Source organism: Xenopus laevis, chromosome 9_10S, assembly GCF_017654675.1.
Source record: "Xenopus laevis strain J_2021 chromosome 9_10S, Xenopus_laevis_v10.1, whole genome shotgun sequence".
Classification (NCBI taxonomy): domain Eukaryota; kingdom Metazoa; phylum Chordata; class Amphibia; order Anura; family Pipidae; genus Xenopus; species Xenopus laevis.
In genome coordinates, this window is record NC_054388.1 from 10,049,014 (window position 1) to 10,070,317 (window position 21,304).

Genomic DNA, 21,304 nt, shown 5'->3' on the forward strand with positions numbered 1-21,304 from the left:
CCTACACTGGGCTGAGAAATGATTTCTTTTTCCACAGACCCTACATGTCTGACCATAAGCAGGACATTTCTCTTTGTCTCTTTCATGTCTTTTACCACAGTATTTACACAGTATTAAAGTTTCCTGGATTTTATATTTTATTTTTCCTTTACCGGTTACTGCATGTACCATACTCTCAGATGGGCCCTCAATCATTTTCAGATTATCTTTTGTTATTTCAGATGCTCTGCAGATCTGGAGACATTTTTCCAGGCCCAAATCCTCTTCCCTAAGCAGTCTCTCTCTCAGATGTGACTCTCTGATTCCACACACTATTCTGTCTCTTATGAGAGAGTCTCTTATATCCCCAAATTCACATGTGGATGCTAGTAGTTTCAGTTCTGTGGCATATATGTCAATATTTTCCCCAGGCTCCTGGTTCCTTGAAAAGAATGTGTATCTTTCCACAGTTTCATTCTTTTTTGGATCACAGTATTCATCAAATGCCTGGATTATATCTTTCAGAGAGAGACTGTCATCTCTGCCACTTGTTATGCATAAGGTCTGTGAGATTTCTCTGCCCTTTTCCCCAATCAAATAATGAAAGAGCTTTATTTTTCGGTTCTCATCACTGGGTGCTACAGTGAGATCCACATACAGGCCAAACTCCTCTTTCCAGTGTTTCCAAGCTTGTGACAGGTTGGAAGCATTTACATTAAGTCTCTCAGGGGGTTTCAGTCCACTCTCCATCTTGTAGGAATATTATCAGTGATTGTTACTCACAGTTATAGCTGTAGCTCCAGTCACAGCCTCTGGATGCTGCTTTACTTTCACTTTCACTCCCAGTGATTTCAGTCAGCTTTTCACTCCAAGGTTTACTTCCCTGCTGCCACCATGTTATGAAGGGAGACTTACATCAAGGAGGTACACACTCAGGATCACGTAGCACAGACTTTATTAACTGATCCCAAGAGAGACCATTAGCTGCTGACCACACGGTCTGTAACTACCAACAAGTATATCCTGCTAGTTCTTGCATAAGTTAAAACAGTGAGACATCTAGTGGCCAGTTGTAATATATCATATTGCTACAGGGACCTCTGCCTTAGACAGTACAGTATGAGGGTATAGCTTATTGTGTGCCCAGAACATTCCTTCTCTGTATATTTGTATTTATACATATGGGAAGGAGGTGCCATATTGTTTCCATTAGACAGCACAGTATGAGGGTATAGCTTATTGTGTGCCCAGAACATTCCTTCTCTGAATATTTTTATCTATACATATGTTTCGGCATCTGCCATATTGTTTCCCTCAGCACACACAACATTTATTCTACATATAGGACTAATGAGCTGGTAAGAATTCCAAGGAATGGTAAGAAGTGACACTACCCAACCCGGTGGCAATACTTAACATACTAAGCCCATAAATGTTCATTATGGTCACATAAATCAACTGCTAGCTGCAGAATTCTACATGTGATGTGGCTTGAAGCTTTTGGGTTTGCAGTTCGCAGTGCAGGACTCTTGCAAGTGCCCTGCCCACCTGTAACCACACCTACTACAGAAGCTGAGAGGAGACAATACATCCAAGAGGTGACAACAAATATATAAAAGAAAATTAGATTTGGACCATTTTTTCCTTAATGAGCTACAATGTAAGTGTGCAGGGATAACTTTATAATAGAAGAGATGATTTGGGCTTGTACAATTTGAGACCCTTTTATTTGAAGGACATATCAGTGGTCTCTATGACAACAGCCTGTAAGGTTCATTTCAGTGCTCTTACCCCTCTGGCTAAACAAATCCCTGAGCCAGCAGAAGCAGTCTCACATCTGCTCTCGCCCCCCAACCTGTGCCTCCCGTCTCCTTCAGCTGAGATTGGTAAAATGAGCTGTCAGCTGCTGAAGCGAGGGCTTATGGGGCAGCTTGAACAGTTGAACACAACCCCCCAACTGCTGTGCCGGCAGCAGGAAAAATGGGGGTTCAAATCAGATTGGCTGGTTCCATAGGGTTCCAATCTAAACACTGCTATTCCTTTATCGACTCTTATGGCAAGGAACTCAGGAGGGAGGGAGAAAAGAGAGAAAACATAGAGGTCATTGGTCAAACAGCCTTGGGCAGTGAGTTCTGGCCTCTAGGGAAGAAGCTGCTTAAACAGTACAGGGTAAAAGAGACAGAGTTATCTAAGGCTGCAGTTATCCAGATGTTGCTGAACTGCATCTTCCAGGAACCTTATTATAGTTCCCTATTAATTGCAGAATGAAAAACAAAGAGCCATGTGCCACTCAGCTGATGGTTTTCACTGGAACAAACAGCCCTGACTTATCAACATAGCTACTGGGCAATGTAACTAGTTATCTACCAGACACGGCTCCTTTAAATATGAAAACTGATACTTGTTCTCATAAGAGATAAAGGCCACCCTATGTCCTCTGTACAAATATACAGAAAACGAATGTTCTGGGCACACAATAAGCTATACCCTCATACTGTACTGTCTAAGGGAAACAACATGGCACCTCCTTCCCATATGTATAAATACAAATATACAGAGAAGGAATGTTCTGGGCACACAATAAGCTATACCCTCATACTGTACTGTCTAAGGGAAACAATATGGCACCTCCTTCCCATATGTATAAATACAAATATACAGAGAAGGAATGTTCTGGGCACACAATAAGCTATACCCTCATACTGTACTGTCTAAGGGAAACAACATGGCACCTCCTTCTCATATGTATAAATACAAATATACAGAGAAGGAATGTTCTGGGCACACAATAAGCTATACCCTCATACTGTACTGTCTAAGAGAAACAATATGGCACCTCCTCCCATATGTATAAATACAAATATACAGAGGAATGTTCTGGGCACACAATAAGCTATACCCTCATACTGTACTGTCTAAGGGAAACAACATGGCACCTCCTTCCCATATGTATAAATACAAATATACAGAGAAGGAATGTTCTGGGCACACAATAAGCTATACCCTCATACTGTACTGTCTAAGGGAAACAACATGGCACCTCCTTCCCATATGTATAAATACAAATATACAGAGAAGGAATGTTCTGGGCACACAATAAGCTATACCCTCATACTGTACTGTCTAGGGAAACAATATGACACCTCCTTCCCATATGTATAAATACAAATATACAGAGAAGGAATGTTCTGGGCACACAATAAGCTATACCCTCATACTGTACTGTCTAAGGGAAACAATATGGCACCTCCTTCCCATATGTATAAATACAAATATACAGAGAAGGAATTTTCTGGGCACACAATAAACTATACCCTCATACTGTACTGTCTAAGGGAATCAATATGGCACCTCCTTCCCATATGTATAAATACAAATATACAGAGAAGGAATGTTCTGGGCACACAATAAGCTATACCCTCATACTGTATTGTCTAAGGGAAACAATATGGCACCTCCTTCCCATATGTATAAATACAAATATACAGAGAAGGAATGTTCTGGGCACACAATACGCTATACCCTCATACTGTACTGTCTAAGGGAAACAATATGGCACCTCCTTCCCATATGTATAAATACAAGTATAATAAAAAAGTTAGGATTCCCTGTATACAGTAGATGCCTATGTGTTGTTGACATGTATATGAGCAGTGTGTGTACTCTCTTTGCAGACAATACAATTGGGGATACATTTCCCACCTACTAACAATCTGTAATTAGACTGTATCTAGCTGTGATCTTCTGCTTTGTCTGTGTCGTGTTGCCATAGCAACTCGTTACTTTTGGGTAATTTCAAAACCTGTTTTGACGTCGATTGTACAGTCTCCTGGAAAACCCAAATAATTCGGTGAGGAAAAAAAGACATTTAGTACTGAAAATACGCAGTGTGAATAATAACAATAAAAAAAATAACTACTAATCACTGATACATTGTAAGCGAATCAACGCCTTCATTCTTGGTTCAAGAGGTGACATTGGTATTTGCCCCAGGGAGTCTGTTACATATCCTCACTACTTGCTAATAATTGAACAGAATTGAGTTCCTTTCGATCAAACCAGTTTTTGGTGGTGGAATAGAATTGTATGTTATAAAGAGGCCAAAAGTCAGATCCCTACATCAGGATGGAAACTTAGGGGCAAATTTACTAACCTCCGAAAATTCGCCAGCGACGGCTTCGCTCACATCGCAACACTTCGCCAGGCGTAGATTCGCCAGGACAACGCTAAATCGCGAAATTCCAAAGTTGCGTCCAGGGCACTGAATGCTGGCGAAGTTGGGCTAGCGTTACTGCGGCAAGCGAAACTAAGTTGCGCTAGCGTTGCTTCATTTGCATATGGCGGGAAGGTAAAGTTGATGGACGTATATGTTGCGGCAAATACATTACACTACACAAGCCCAGGGAACCTTAATAAAATAAAATAGAGTTGTTATATTGCCCTACACATGAGCCCAGTGTATAGTTTATGTGCCATATGTTAGGAAATGTAGGGGGGAAGCCGGTTACCTCAAAAAAAATTTACGATCTTTTGCAGCCTATCACCCTGAACAAAGGAAAAGTCGCCAGCGTTTTTGGGAGTTTTTTCAACTATTTTTTGAGGAACTCCTATCTCCTCTATTGCACTTCCCCTGGTCTGAGGTGGTGAAGGCAAGTCTGGCGCAAGAGGTAACGTTCAGTAAAATCCGCATCTTATTGAATTTGCGTAGTTACGTCCATTCGATAGAAAGCGAATTCGCCAGGTGTTAGGGAGCGAAGTACCGCTAGAGTATATCTCCTTTGCTAGCGAAGTTATGCCGGCTACCATTAGTAAACCTACGAAGTTACGAAATGACGTCACGCTGGCTATTTTTTGCCAGCGTTAGTCACTTCGTCCTTTAGTAAATTGACCCCATAAACTTACCAACATGAGAGTTTCATCACTCATGGGGAGAACTTTCAGGTGGAATTTGAGTGGAACTTTCATCTACAGTAGGAAATATTGGGTTTGGTCAAATGAAAAAAAAAAAAAAGTGAAACAAACTTTTGTCAAAATTTTACAGACCTTGGCTTAAATGAAAGGACATGGACGTAATAGTACAGTTATGGGATACGTTATCCCGAAACCCATTGTCCAGAATGCTCAGGATTACGGAAAGGCTGTTTTGCATAGACTCCATTTTTTCCAAATAAATCCAGATTTTCATAACTAATTTCCTTTGGTAATAAAACAGTCTGTTGTACTTGATCCAAACTAAGATATAATTATTATTATTATTATTAACATGTATTTATATAGCGCCAACATATTGCGTAGCACTGTAAAGTAAATGTGATTATACAACTAAATCACATGAATTATATACATAGAACATATGGAGTTACATACATCACAATCAATACTGGTAAAGCCAACAATCATTTCTCACTACTAATACTGCTTGATCTCCGTATTGGAAGCAGAACCAGCCTATTGGGTTTATATAATGTTTACATGATTTTCTAGGCATGAAGATCCAAATTATGGAAAGATCTGTTATCCAGAAAGCCCCAGGTCACGAGCATTCTGGATAACAGGTCCCATACCTTATGTGATAATATCCCCGGATACTTTTTGGAAGTGAGACATTTGGGGTGAAGTAGAGTTTTATTATGAAGAGTTGAAGTAGAACAGGAACAAAAGGGGCAGCATTATGATGAAATTCAGCCGATTTTAAACTTGTATTGTAGTTATTATGATGGTGCCTCCCCCTGTCCCACACTGGGGTCTGTTACATCATCTATGGGCTTTCTCCTCCAAGCCATTTCTTACTACTGTACCCTAAAGAATAATGAAGGGGATGGAAACCTAATACAAGAAAACAAATACAATTCCATGTATATTTATTTCATATTTTTCAGTTATTTGTACATGTAATAGCTATTAAAAGCAATATCTGTCTCTCTCTTTTTATTCTTTCAACATGTTATATTTGGGTTTATATCCCCTTTAAGACCTGATCTCTCCATACTGCGCTTTCTTCCCTGCATACAGAATGTCCCTTAGGCTTATACACAGCCGTCTGGAGTTGGACTCACATGATCTGTCTCTCAAGCAGTGGGAATGCATAAAGAGGCCATGTCTCTCTCTCTCTCTCTCTCTCAAACTGCCAGCCCTAGAGAGGCTCTTGTCTACGTGGGATTTCAGAGTAGGGCAACCTCTGGCCTCTTGCTGAAGTACAACCCACAACCAGAAGCTGTTACACAGGGATGGGAGATATAGTTTAGCTACATGAGTAAGCCTGCAGGTTGCAGAATCTCCTCTTTAACTATTTAGGAGCTGCAGACATGGCAAAAGCTTTATACTCCAACTGCAATCTCTTTGGCGGCCACTAGAATTAGAGTGCCAGGGCCGTACAGAATGTGTGTGGGGGGGGGGCACTGGCAAATTGTTTCTGGGCATAGAACTATATCAATGCAGTTGGTCAATATAAAAAAAATCTCACTCTGCTAATTACTGGCCATATTGGTCACCCTGTCTCACTCACCCACCCATCATCCACAGATTTCACTTTCAGTTTTATGCATTTAGTCAGTTTATGTCGGGCACAGTATTCTATTGTTATTAAGTTGTTAATGTGATAGTGCTGTCTTTCTTTTGACTTGATCACAGGTCTCATCTCAGTCGCTCTGATAATTGTTATTCGTATTCCAAGTACTGCAGTGATGTGAAAGGTTGGAAAGGTTCCTTTGGCATGGTTATACAGATAGCTAGAATCTCAGCCATAAAGCAGGACAGGACTGCTGCTTACAATGGGGATCAGATAGGATCTGTGCAGTCACTGGGACAGAATGCTCTGTTATACAGATAGCTAGAATCACAGCTGCCATAAAGCAGGGCAGGACTGCTGCTTACAATGGGGATCAGATAGGATCTGTGCAGCCACTGGGACAGAATGCTCTGTTATACAGATAGCTAGAATCTCAGCCATAAAGCAGGACATGACTGCTGCTTACAATGGGGATCAGATTGGATCTGTGCAGCCACTGGGACAGAATGTTCTGTTATACAGATAGCAAGAATCTCAGCCGCCATAAAGCAGGACAGGACTGCTGCTTACAATGGGGATCAGATAGGATCTGTGCAGCCACTGGGACAGAATGTTCTGTTATACAGATAGCTAGAATCTCAGCTTCCATAAAGCAGGACAGGACTGCTGCTTACAATGGGGATCAGATAGGATCTTTGCAGCCACTGGGACAGAATGCTCTGTTATACAGATAGCTAGAATCTCAGCTGCCATAAAGCAGGACAGGACTGCTGCTTACAATGGGGATCAGATAGGATCTGCGCAGCCACTGGGACAGAATGCTCTGTTATAAACAGAGAAAGGGACACTTTGATTACACATACCTATTCAAGCAAAAAAGATACACCCCTTTCAAAACACAAGTAAATCATTTTTTTTGGAATTCACAAACCTTGGTAAGTGTCAGTAACAGAATATGAAAAGAAATTATATATATATATATATATATTGCGAAATGTGTAACAGTTTTAGAAAACATATGTGATCTTTTCCCTCTACTTCTGTGCCTGACCCAATGACTTATCATTCCCTGTACTGTAGAGGCCTCCTAAGGGAGTTTAAAGGGGATCTAAACCCTTCATATAACTGTCCCACGTTTCTTTAGAGCAGAGGCCCAAAACCTAATTACTGATGCAAGAGAGCTGGCCAATGAGAATGCTGCTTACCAGCACCTTATCAGTCATATCAGTGATCTCTTTTTGCTGCTTTTGATTACATGACATTATACCATCATACAATACTAGGAGGAGGGACATCATACTATGGTTTAGTTGCTCTGGACTACAGCTCCCAGCATGCTTTATCTATTGATAATACCCTGGGACTTGTAGATGAACAACTTTTTCTTAAAGTTTTTATATTTGCTTTTAACCTTCAGTATGTTTTAGAAATGTATATTTTGTATAATTTCTGATTATTTTTCCTTGTTACTTTGCCTCTTCCCATCTTTAAATGGGGATCACTGGCTCCTGCAGCCAAATTCCTATTTTTCTGCGGGACTATGTTTTATTTTTTTATTATTATTCAGCTTTCTATTCAGGCCATCTAGTCTCTGATTCAAACCACTGCCCGGTTGCTATGGTAATGTAGAACCTACCAACCAGATAGCTGCTGAAATTTCAAATAATTAAAAAAAAAAAAAAAATGAAGACCAACTGCAATAATTTATATTAAAAAAAGCATTTAAAGGTGAACTACACAATTAGTGCAATAATAATAGAGCACATAATAATTATAACACTGGTCTGTGCTGCTCAACACATGGAAAATATTCTGTCTGGAAAATGTGAGTTTGCTGAGCAGTCAGGGGTAGTGAGTTCCTGAGTCTGGAAGGGGTTTTTCTTTCTCCGCTCCCTGGTGTCTGCAAATTGCAGTTGCTGTGGGTGTGTGTCTAGTGGTTTTTCCCATCTGCAGAGCGCTCTGTGCAGTGCACCCACTAAAATTCCGCCTGTAGGAGTCGCCATGAGTCTCTGCAGCTTAATGAGCCTCCCATCCCCCAGCACTGCAAGTCTAGCTGCTCCTGGTGTTGGGGCTTTCCAATGCAGCACTAGAAGCTGCGACCGATGAATACAGCACCATATCTCCACCCTGGCACTATTTCATAGCTTTAATTGCTCTTTTATATCAATGCAGCCACTTGATTGGCTCCCCACTAACAGTATTTCCTTTGTTCCCGTTAGGAAGGCAGGGGTGCAGCCTACAGTAAGGTGCTAGTGCACACCAAGATCTTTATGGTTACAAAATGTAAATTTATAGAAGAATCTATATTATCATATACAGCCAGATTCAGTAGTCCCAGTTGCAAGCTAAAGACTTGGTCAATATTGCAAGGGATTGGAACCCTACAGCCAATGGCACACATAAAGCACACCATGGGGCAGACACATCAAAGGTCGAATTTTTTCAAAAAAAATTGAAATTCGATTTTTGAGATTTATCATACACTGGCCCTTTAAAGGGATACTGTCATGGCAAAACATGTTTTTTTTTCTCTCAAAACACACCAGTTAATAGTGCTGCTCCAGCAGAATTCTGAACTGAAATCCATTTTTCAACAGATTTTTTTATATTTAATTTTGAAATCTGACATGGGGCTAGACATATTGTCAGTTTCCCAGCTGCCCCTAGTGTTGCCACCCGGCCGGTATTTTACCGGCCTAGCCGGTAAAACACCAATCAAGGCCGGTATTACAAATTTACCGGCAATGTAGCTGTAACTTTTAATTTTTCACGGAGCACCAGGCAACTTCGGGTCATAAAATCTTCATTTTGTTGAATCCATTAAAACCAATCAAATATTCGCAGTAGTGTAACAAACTCCACGGTTGATACGTTTCGTGGCTTCACGCCACTTCCTCAGAAGAAGAAGAAGCCTGGTGCTCCTTGAATAATTACAAGAATGTAGAGCCTGGCATGAGGCTTTGTGTGATGTTTTGGTCATTGTACATAAGAAGACTTATCTTCAGACACAGACTAAGTTTGCCAATTCTAGTGCCCAACAGAGCAACTAGCATGGCCTATGAACGATATGGCTACAAGCTTTTGGAAATTGCAAAAATATAAACTATAAAAATAGTCCAGTAGTCTATTTGGGTTATATCTGTTAGATCGCCATGAGCCAGACATTATTCTTTCAGGAGACAGCGAGGACAAAAACAATATAACATCCCCAGTGAAAAATAAGTCATTTCAGGAGCCATAGCTGTACGGCCGCAGGGATTGGTCCTTCCCTGGCACTTGCCAGTTATCACATTAAGATTGCAGTGGTCGTCAGCAGTGATCAGAAAACACATCAATTCACAGCTGGTTTGGGTTACGCCCCAGAGGCCGGCATATTCTTCCCATTTAGTAGCATGTGGGCACCAATTAATCGGGCCGGCTGGCAGCAGAAGGCATGAATAATGCAGAAAGCAGTATGGCCTGCTAAATATGGTTACACTGCAGGAAGGTGCCACAGCAAAACAAGGCGATTGAGTTTTTATTTTTGCTGGCACGTCTCATAGGAGAAATGCATGCATGTCACTTTTACTAAAGAAAAGGCAAACATGCCCAAAAAGGACAATCCTGTATGAAATTAATTTTGAACATTGACCTATATACCCTAGAAAACTTGATATTTTTATACCATTCAGATTCCAAAGAAAAGTTCTGCTGCTGCAGTGCACATCATTAGACCATAGTGCTGTGTGTTTGAGTTGGAGCAGTAAGCTCAAAAGCCAGGGGACAGCAACCCCCCTTGGGGCTAGTAGTTTTGCCACTTGGCCATACACGGGCAGATTTGCCGATATCGGTCCTTTAGACCGATTCGACAGCTTATCTGCCAGTGTGTGTGCTCCTGACGGGTCCTCTCGATCGATATCAGGCCAAAAATCAGCAAGATACCGCATCGGCTAGTTAATGCGGTCCCGTGACCCATCGGAGCCCATTCATAGTATTGTAATCCAATCGTTTGGCCCCAGGGCTGAACGTTCGGATTCATCCAATATCGCCCAGCCGTTAGTGGGCATATCGGGCTAAGATCTGCTCTTTTGGCGACCTTGCCAAACGAGCGGATCTTATAGTGTACGGCCACCTTGACTCTGAGTAGAGAAGAGAGTTGTTCATCAACTAATGGAATGAATAGTTTAGTGCTTTGTGAGGTGCTACATATCTATTTAAACATGCCTCAAGCCTACCATCCAGACACGACACTGAAAACAAACAAGACATGGGAATGGGGTGTGTAATTCACTTTAAAGTAGAAGGAAAGTCGTTTAGCACTTGGGGGTGCCAAATGTTAGGCACCCCAAGTGATTGTATTGACTTACCTGAAACCCCGGGCTGGTTTCAGCAGTTATTCCAGCGAGCACCACAGAGTGATCCTCTTCTTCCTCTTCCTCCGGCTTCTTCTTTCTTCAAATTTCCTGACACATGCGCAGTAGAATGAAAAAGCTGACCCTTTAGTTAAAGTTCGGCTTTTTGCTCTAATGTGCATAAAGAAGGAAGAAGCCGGAAGAGGAGCGATCCGTGGTGCTCGCTGGTATAACCCGGGGCCGGTGCAGTTAATAATTCGGAGCAGAACAGATTTCCGGGTCCCTTACCTACTAAATTATTTTTCACTGGGAGATGCTGGAGGTTTTGAAACAACAGTTAAGAGTTTTGCAGGTTGGACATCCCCTAAATGACAGAATTACAGTATATTCTCCTTATCTTTTTGCCTCGAGGTTCTCACTAAAGCTCCCCATAGACGCGATGATTCTTCTTGCCGAACGACCGATTTTAGGGAAGCCCGACCAATCCTTCAAAATTATCGTGCGGTTAGTGGTATTCGAACGATCGTACATCTTCCGATTTTTCGTCCGACATCTGTAAGGAAATTGATTGGCCAGGTCTAAAAATCATTGTCGGTCCCAGTGCAATGTATCTATGTTTGCAGGGCCAAGCAGGCAGCTCCCCTTTGTTTTCCTGGTAAATTGGTCTTTTTAGTTGATGGTAAATTCGTACGATCGTTCTGAGAAGATCGTGGTCTCACGATCAGGATCTGATCTTTTAAAAATCTCAACATCTATGGCCAGCTTTATACTCATATCCACCCATACGCCTTAGATAAAGCCGTGTCATTGACAGAAGGATGATTAAACTGATAAAGGTCTGAGATACCTGTACCTTCAACTTAAAGTGCCGATTGTGCTTGATCTGATACTTGTGTGTAATTTGCATTGATTCATGTCTTGATAACGACTACATCACAGGGGAATTTTATTTTTCAACAAAGTTTACTGTAAGGAATTACACAAAAATCCCCTAAGTGTCAAAGGTATGTATGGCCTTCTTTATATTGCAAGCTTTACAGGAAGGAGACAAGTCTTAACTTTGGCACATAGCGAACGAGTTTGTGCTTTTCCTTTGCTACTCACAACTTTTCAGGCCGTTATACCCAAGGTAACTCGTATAAAAGAAAGACTAGAGGAAAGGAAAAGCCAAAAACAGAAGGAGGGAATAGAGTAAAGGAAAAGAGGACAAAAGGGGTGCAATGAATGAGCTAATGCCTTTAGTTGGCCATACAGGGGCAGATAAAAGCTGCCCACAGACCGAGTCGGCAGCTTATTGGGCCGTGTGGGGATATCTGCCCGAAAGTCGGCCAGATGACGGTCACAGGGTTAAATATCCCGTTGGATCTCTTCATTGATGTGGTCCACCGATCCAACCGCCCTGGCTGCAATAAGCTGGCCATAGACGCAAAGATCTGATCATACGAATCGAGGATTCGAACGATTTTCGGACCGTGTGTGGAGAGTCCCGTCATTTTTCGTCCGGCGGAGTTCGGTCGATCGGACAGGTTAGAAAATTTCTGTCGGCTGCCGATATTTCTGCGTGTATTGCCGATCGTACGATTTTCAGTGTGAGCTTTGTCGGACATAGATATCGTACGATTGCTGTCAGGGGCAGAACATTGGCTGATCTGTTCTTTTACTACTTTATTTGATCTGAATGGTAAGACTTTGATCTGAATGGTTAGTGGCAGGTCGGGAGATGGGGAAGTCCGATCGTACGATGAGATCTTTGCATCTATGGCCAAGTTTATATTTGGGCCCTAGATCGGATCAGCCCAATATCGCCTACCACAATGTGGGGATATCGGGGAGAGATCTGTTCCTTTAGCGAAATCGCCAAAAGAGCGGATCTCTACGTGCTTGGCCATCTTTAGACGTCACAATCTATAGCAGTAGACAAAAGAATAAGTGCAGCTGGCAGTTAGCCCAATCCATGCCTAGTTCAGTATTTTCTTGCAACAAGTAATGGCATTGCTGGGAGCTGCTTGCCTTGTGTGTAGGTTCTACATTATGATTAGTGAAGTGGGTTGACTATCCTACGATGGAGGCAGGCATGTCTTTGGCTGTAGTAGAATGGGGGACCTCAACTTTGCCTTTGTAATAAGCATGCAACTGAGTTTGGGTAACATATTTATGGTTTCTATCTTACTCAGATATGACAAGTTGGATTCCCCTATTTCATCTACTGCTAAACTGCCAGTTTCTCATGTCAGAATCCCTTATTTCTGAAAACTATGACTGTGTGCGAATAACCAGAATATGTAGTGATTTCTGTTCATTTATTACTTTAGAAAACCGGACCACAACAGCTATTTATAAACTTCCAAAGATGTACAGGACAGAAGACTACTTTCCCACCACTTCCATCCATCCCAAAAAATGTATGTGAATCCATAATCCACGTGTCAAAAGGAGCCAAGGGCGTAATGGACTGAAATTTTTTTTTTACACAAAATATGGAAAACCTTTATTTATTTTTAAAGTGAAATATTGCAACTGTGAGCAGAACGAAACCATAAAAGGAGGCGCTATGAACAGGTCACTAAGTAAAAATTTTTTGTTTGTTTGAAGTAATATTAATGAAGCGAGGTATATAACATGACAATTTCTAGATCCATTAATCCTCAGTTAAAGGGATACTATCATGGGAAAACAAGTTTTTTCCCCCCCAAAATGCAGTTGATAGTGCTGCTTCAGCAGATGGCTGCACTGAAATCCATTTTCTAAAACAGCAAACGGATATTTTAATATTTAATTTTGAAATCTGACCTGGGGCTTGACACATTGTCAATTTTGCAGGTGCCCCCAGTCGTGTGACTTGTGCTCTGATAAACTTTAGTCACTCTTTACTGCTACAAGTTGGAGTGATATCCCCCTTCTCCCCCCAGCAGAACAATGGGAAGGTAACCAGATAACTGCTCCCTAGTACATATAAGAACAACACTCAATAGTAAAAATCCATGTCCCACTGCGACTCCTTCAGTTACATTGAGTAGGAGAAACAACAGTCTGTCCATAATGCAGCACTGGCTCTTTCTGAAAGCACATGACCAGGCAAAATAACCCAAGATGCACCTACACACCAATATTAAAACTAAAAAAATACACTTGTTGTTAGGAATGAAATTTTACATGGTAGTGTGAATCATCTGCAGTGTAATTTAGAAATAAAAACGACACCATAAAAATCCCTTTAATCAATGCAAATATATACTGCACATCCAGTAATTTAACTTTCTGTTGAAATAAATTCCACCTGAGTCCGGAGAAAACAGTCTACAGTGTGACCCCCTGCCTTCAATACATTTTTTTATTGACGTTTCTATGTGTGATATTTTATTGAAAGTGGGTTTTAGACTCACAGACCAATGTAACGTAAAAGTGCTTTCAAAGTTTTTATTTTTTTTGCAGTTTTGGGCCGTTTAAAAGAATACTAATATATTTTCGGAAGGGGTCGGAGTTTGTCTGGATTTAAATATGGATATCGCAATACTAATCAGTATTTAAACTTACTTGTAAGGCAAGTCAACACTTAACTTGAAGTATAAAATACACAGCTCTGGATATGAGGTGGGGAAAAACAGATAACATTTAGATTGCCGAGACAAGGAAAGAGACCTTAACAAGATCAAAAATGGAAACTGTTCTGATGAGCTTGTTTAAAGTGGACCCGTCACCCAAATAAAGTATTCCAAATCCTATTTTATCAGGTCAGTCAAGCAAAATTAACTTTAATTACACTGTATATATTATATAAAACTTGTTTCCATCAGTGTGGGAACTCATAATTATAACAAGCAGGCAGGAGCCATTTTGTGGACACTGTTATTAAGACAAGCCTTGTATCATCTCAAAATCTTGTTTGTGCACCAGAATGGGGGACCCGATGTCCATCCCCATGTCCTGGCTACACAATCAAATGTTTAAGAGAACTGGGGGAATGTGAGGAGAGCAGTGACATCTAGGAAGTGCTGAATGGAAAGTGAAAGTAATTGCTTGCCCCGCCTCTATGCCTAGAGGAGGGGCAGGCAATATTTGATTGACAGCTGAGATTTTTAAACGAGTTTACAAAAGCGATGAATGCTTTAATAAAAAAAAAGAATTTGGATTTCACGTTAAATTAGAAAAATACTTTTATTATACAGCTTTTTATGTCTGGGTGACAGGTCAACTTTAAGGGTAGAGGCCCAAGATGGAAAAATGGAAACTATTCTGATGAGCTTGTTTAAGGGTAGAGGACCACCGGAAGATTTGTCCCTGTGATTTTTTTAGACGTGACTGCGGGCAATAAATCTCCCATTGCCAGTAATTGAAATCTCTGGTGGTTTGCCCAACTGATCGCTAAATAGTCTGAAGATGCCTCCAGAGGAAACTTATGGCTATTTAGCGATAAATTAGGACATACTGCCAGCAATTCCTATTTCCGGCAATAAAGAGGCATTTTCTGAGATTTGTTGCAGGTGACAAATCTTCCAGTGTGCCACTGCCATAAGCAGTAGCAAAGATCAGCAAATCAGACAATATTCAGGCAACAAGCACATTAGCCATATAATAGCTAATCTCCTTTACTGTTGGGTTCCACATTGTGGCCTTTTTATGTGGCATTTCTTGCTCTACTTATTTGAGCAAGTGTAAAGAGCAGGAACGCCTATTTTGGCTTGGGCTGAGTTGGAGAACATCTGATCCTGAGGATCATGAAATGATGATACCTGTAAATCTGGTAATGGATAATAAGCCTTGTTCATGTTTTTGAAGTCAAACCAACTTTACTGTACAGTGGATTATTTTTAACTGGAGACAATTCCAGTAGACATATTGTTCCACCTGAAACCCCCAAACACACAGAGTAGCGCTTGAGAACTTTAAGCTAACATCAAAAGCATCTACTGGTATTTTTGGAAAGAAAGTCTCAAAATATCACAAACGACATGACACGCTTTCCTTTGCAACCCGGATGTTATTACTATAGGTATCACATAGGCTGCACTATCACTTTATACTTTTACGTATAAAGTGTATAAACATCGGCACTCACCATTCACACAGGCCGGGTGCTCACCAAGTACAATACAGTCCAATAGAAGATTGCACTCACGGCACACGTTTTTCCATAAAAAGTAAAGAACATTTATTCAATGTCCATATAGACGCGTTTCGTGACGGTCCTGTGTGGACCGTAACATGTCGTTATGGACATTGAATAAACGTTCTTTACTTTTTATGGAAAAATGTGTGCCGTGAGTGCAATCTTCTATTGGACTATATATATATATATATATATATATATATATATATATATATATATATATATATATATATATATAAAATAACCCTTTCAAGGACTCCCAGCATCCTTAGCATTATATATATATTATAACCCTTTCAAGGACTCTGAGCATGCTTAGTATCTATAGTGTATTTAGCCATGGTGTGCACTCATGAGATTTAATTGGCCTTATAAAGCTTACTGCCATCAGCAATACTTTAGACAAATAGATGGTATGATCACCATGGCAACATATTCCGGCAAAAAAAATATAAATACATTTTAGCTTATTTGTGAAGGTAAAGAAATAGAAAATATATATTTAACTGCTTAAGTTGGGTTCTACACAGTGGTAATGGAGTCTAATTATCGTTAGTGTAAATTCTTGTTTCTTAAACACTTATTCATATAATAAAATGGATTGATGGAAGGAGTGGCCCTGCTGATTGGACAGCTCACACTTTGAAGACATTTGCTTTAGAGAACATCACATGGTCCCATACCATTGAGCAACATTCAGATATAAAAGGAATGAGGGAGCAAACACAAGCATAATGTTCCTGGCGGTGTCAAATAAGTGCAGTGATTGGCCATTTGATAGCCCCTATGTGGACTGGCCCCATAGAGGATCCTCTGTTTGGCAGTACAAATGGTTTTTATACAACCAAAACTTACCTGGAAAGTATGGAATTCAAAAATAAGCACCTACTTTGAGGCCACTGGGAGCAACATCCAAGGGGTTGGAGAGCAACACGCTCATGAGCCACTGGTTGGGGATCACTGGTCTAATACATTTATCAGAGATGGGCCCTTAATCCCCAGGCAGCAGAAATAATTTCAATGTTAAGGAAGTTGACTGCTTTCACAATAACAAACTGACCATACATCTATGCAGACCTGTTGGAAGAGGACAACAGAAATAGTGTGTTCCTCAACCAATGGGATTCTCAAGCCTTCCAAAAACATGAATGATGGAAGTATTGAGAAGGGTTTGTGGGGGTAGAATAGACAAGCATAATCAAGAGGGACCCATCTCCCTGTAAGAGGCCAAATGATCTGGATGTGAGGACATTAACTCAAAATACTTAATAGGTCCAGCCTGGTATAAAGAAAATAGGATACGGTTAAATCTGAAGAGTGATATCAAGGTGACATTATTTCTTGCCAGTGAGGAGCAAAGAAGAAGGAGGGCTGTGACTGTATATATTTTCAAAACAGGAGGCAGACAGACGAGCCCCCAGGCTGTTGGAAAGATGCCTATCCATTGTATAGGAAAAGGAACAGCTGTGAAGATACATAGACATTGCTTCCCAATGCATTGGCTTCCAAAATATAATGGGAAAGCCTGCTTGCTGGCATATGGCAATGTGGCTCAGGGCAAAGATGCAAAAAAAAAAAAAAAAAATCCCACCCTTGTTTCCCTAGCAACACTGATATTCTCCCTCTTTACAATACTCTGGCTTTATACCACACAATGAGGATCACTTTGCCTATAAAGCGTACACAGAAACAAAGGGCTAGTAGCAGTCATTTCCAAGTTGTCAGTGGGTGGCGTATTTTTAATTCCATGTTGCCTGTATAAAAGCCAATAGCTGTACATGGTGCTCGTACACAAACACATTGAGTCTCATCAGAGCTAGAACAATATCTCATGCAATATTTCTGCACAAGCGTTCATACAATTTTAGAAGGACACTGCAACCTGTAGTATGAAGATCATTTGGTGAGAAAAAAAATTGCACAGCCGCAAGCACTGGAGACCATTAAAATGCAACAGTCTTTATCCAATCAGAAAGTCATGTGCAATTTAAGCAACATCAATTTGAGATAACACATGTTCAAACAATCAGGACCCTCTTCAAATCTGGCTGACCCATTAGGTTTTCCATCAGGAACAATATCCTCGGCACACCTAGATCACAGGATTAAACATACAGATGGCCAGTCAGCATGGTCAAACTGTCCTACGAAAATCAGTCAAACTGTCAGAAGGATTCGTCCTGGTCTGATTTGCCAGCTATTGTGTCATCTGGCCATTGCATTGTTTTGTTTTTCTGTGCATTGTTTGGCACCTGGTTTTAGCCAGGTAGATTTCAGTATACGAGTGGCTGCAATATATGGGCAGATAAACCTGCCAGTTGGGTTCCACTAGACCAGTGATCCCCAACCAGTAGTTCATGAGCAACATGTTGCTCTCCAACCCTTTGGATGTTGCTCGCAGTGTCCTCAAAGCAGGTGCTTATTTTTGAATTTTCAGCTTGAAAGCTAATTTTAATTGCATAAAAACTAAGTATAGTGCCAGGGAGAGCCTCTTGTAGGCTGCCAGTCCACATAGGGGCTACCAAATAGCCAATCACAGCCCTTATTTGGCACCCCAGGGGACTTTTTCATGCTTGTGTTGCTCCCCAACTCGTTTTACATTTGAATGTGGCTCACTGGTTAAAAAGGTTGGGGACCCCTGCACTAGACCATCTTGGCAACTTATTGTACTGCATACAAGGCCCACCCATGAGCCACGCTAATCAATGGCCATCTGAAAATCAACCAAATATCAATCTGGCAGGTTTATATTATAAACCAAACTGCAAAATTTGGAAACATCCCCTACAGTTTGGATACGTGTTTATACCACCGACAGTATCCCTTTCATCACTAATAACGCTTCTTCTAAAATGTATATGCTTTAAAGGAGACATATAGGATAAAGAAAAAAAACCCTAATCTTGTAGGCAATTACGAGTAACATGGTGTTGCTCTTCATGGTGCTAAAATTGATATCTTTAAAAATATTAGATTAGCGCTCCCTATAGATGTTCACTGGCCCGTTTCAAATGAGAGGTGGGTGTGTTCTAATGGTCACTGCCAAAAGCACAGTAGGAGGGGGACAGCCAATCACAGCCCTGCAGTCACACAAGCACAGACAGGCATCAGTTCCCTATCAGGTCCTGCTAGCTGCTGATTGGTTCCTGTTCTACAGTGCAGTGAGCGGAGTGCCGCCGGCTCACCTGTACAACCTGGAAATTCAGGGAGCAAAAGGGAGGGATTATTACGTTTTTGCAGAAATATTGAATAAATCAGCCTGAAACATTTTTTAAGCACAATTCTATATCTAAGAGTATAACGCACTGGTACGTTATTTATTTATTTTTACACAAAAGGTCTCCTTTAAAGAACTCCTTTTATTCAGCACGGACTTTTGCACATAAACCGACAAACCATTGTCGTTCGAAAGAGAGTTCTTACCCTGCAAAGCACAGCGGCACCTGTGAATAACGCAATAAATTTGTACATTGAGCACAATACAGCATTTTATTTAGATGCTTAAATGAATACAAAGGGAAAATAAAGGTCACGTATTACTACTACAACGGTGTGTGTGTCGAATATTAGATGGTGTAAAATGATCACCTAATGTTGGGCATTACTAAGAAAAACTAAATATCCAAAATACGGTCAGAGGGACGGAAGTCGTACGTGATGTGATCTGATGGTGTGAGGATGAGGTGCGGCCAGGAGAGGAAAAGATTGCCGTGAGGGGGCATGCAGAAGTAGCAGATGCTTGTAGTCCGGAAGTAGAAGAGTTTGGTATGGATGCTAACCGAGTGGTGATAGTGCAGGCTATACGATCGAAGTTTGCATGGGGTGATGCTTGAAAGATGAATCGGTGTCAAGGGTGAGTCTGGCAAATGCTGGGTTCGGACTAGAGGCAAGAGACGACGCATTGTATGGATCGGAGGACAGTCAAGAGGTATCTGGATTTGCAGAGGAGTGGAGCGTTTGTGTGATGGGCATTTAGTGAGGTCGATGGGGATTATTATGTGGTCCTGAGTGGATCGGGTGAGTGTATAGCGAAGCGGAAATGAAGGCTACGTACCGGGACGTTCTACGAGGGGTGAGTGGTGGACGAGATCGTACGTAGATATAATAGTGTATGTATGCGGATCAGTGATGCGAGTTCCATGGATATTTAAGATACCGATCTTGAATGGCACGATCAGAGTCGATCGAGAGCAGAGAATTTTTTTCTTTTTTTTTAGTTTGTTTTGTTGATTTTTTATTTTTTCGATGTTGTTTTATGTTCTTTTTTGTTTTTATGCCTTTTTGTTTTTTTTTTTTTTTTATTCGCCCGTGTTTGATTTGATGGTATTACTTGTTGTGGTTCGTTTTCGAGTGTATATTCTTTGTTGAACATTCAAGCGGTGATGGTGATAACTGCGCCGCGCGGTGATGGTCTAAGTGGGAGCGTGTGTTTGGCAGCACATGAGAATCGTACGTGAGAACCACCAATCAGCGACAATTAACGATACGAATACAGGGAGCCGAAGGGGATAGCCGAGTATCTAGATCGAGCGCAGGCATCTAGCCTATCGCGAGTCGGTAGCGGGGTATCACTCTGGCGCAGACTGATCAGAGGGGCTGTGGAGATTTGTAGAGAGGCGTTGGATCTTCAGTGAGCTGGCGATTGCTCGAGGTACACGAGAGGGCAGGCGAGAGTAGTTGTGAGGAATCGTGGCGCACGATGCTCTAGTGAGAGATGCGGTGTGGGGGATTGGGATTGGGCCTGCTAGCATCTCAGCCTGCGCCCTCTAAGTGGATTGTTGGATAGTACAGGGAGTGGTATGGGATGGCTTGAGACGGGTGTGTGTGTCGGCATATAGTGGTGTTAGAAATTGATCAACACTATGTGGCAATTAACATAGAATAAATATCCCAAAATACGTGGCATTGGTAGTTACTGTACGGGTACTTGAAACACAAATACATACTAAATAACAGAGTCTTAAAAGGTGTCAAAAATATGAAGAGGACTGCAAACTTTGCTTCTTTGCTTTAACCTTACATAGCTTGAAAGATTATACGCAGCCATAACGACACATAGACTGCGGTTTGCCGCGTCTTACTGCCGATACTTCGAGATATCCAAAGTATTTAGTAGCAACAGTCCGGTAATTGGACGCGGTTTCCTTGCGCCAGGGTGTACGTTATATGCAAAAACCTAACTTTTGTCAAGTCGGTACTTTTTATTAGTATTTTTGGTGAGAATGTAGTTTGTTTTCAAAGCTATTTTACTATAGCTTTTCAAGCTCGCCTCGCTAGGTAAACTCAGTACATTGGTTTATTACAGCAGCAGGACCGTTTAAGCTTAAAAAAAAATATTCTTACTTTGGATACATCAAGAACAATATCCTTAGCCTCACT

At 41.1% G+C, this 21,304-nt stretch overlaps 1 long non-coding RNA gene across 1 annotated transcript in view; it reads left to right on the forward strand.

The window, feature by feature from the left end:
* The window catches only part of LOC121398984, a 31,420-nt gene extending 18,207 nt beyond the window's left edge, over positions 1-13,213 (forward strand). Inside the window, exon 3 of the long non-coding RNA XR_005964676.1 lies at positions 13,131-13,213. This is a non-coding gene — a long non-coding RNA (uncharacterized LOC121398984). The remainder of the gene's footprint in view (positions 1-13,130) is intronic.
* The last annotated feature ends 8,091 nt before the right edge of the window (positions 13,214-21,304 follow it).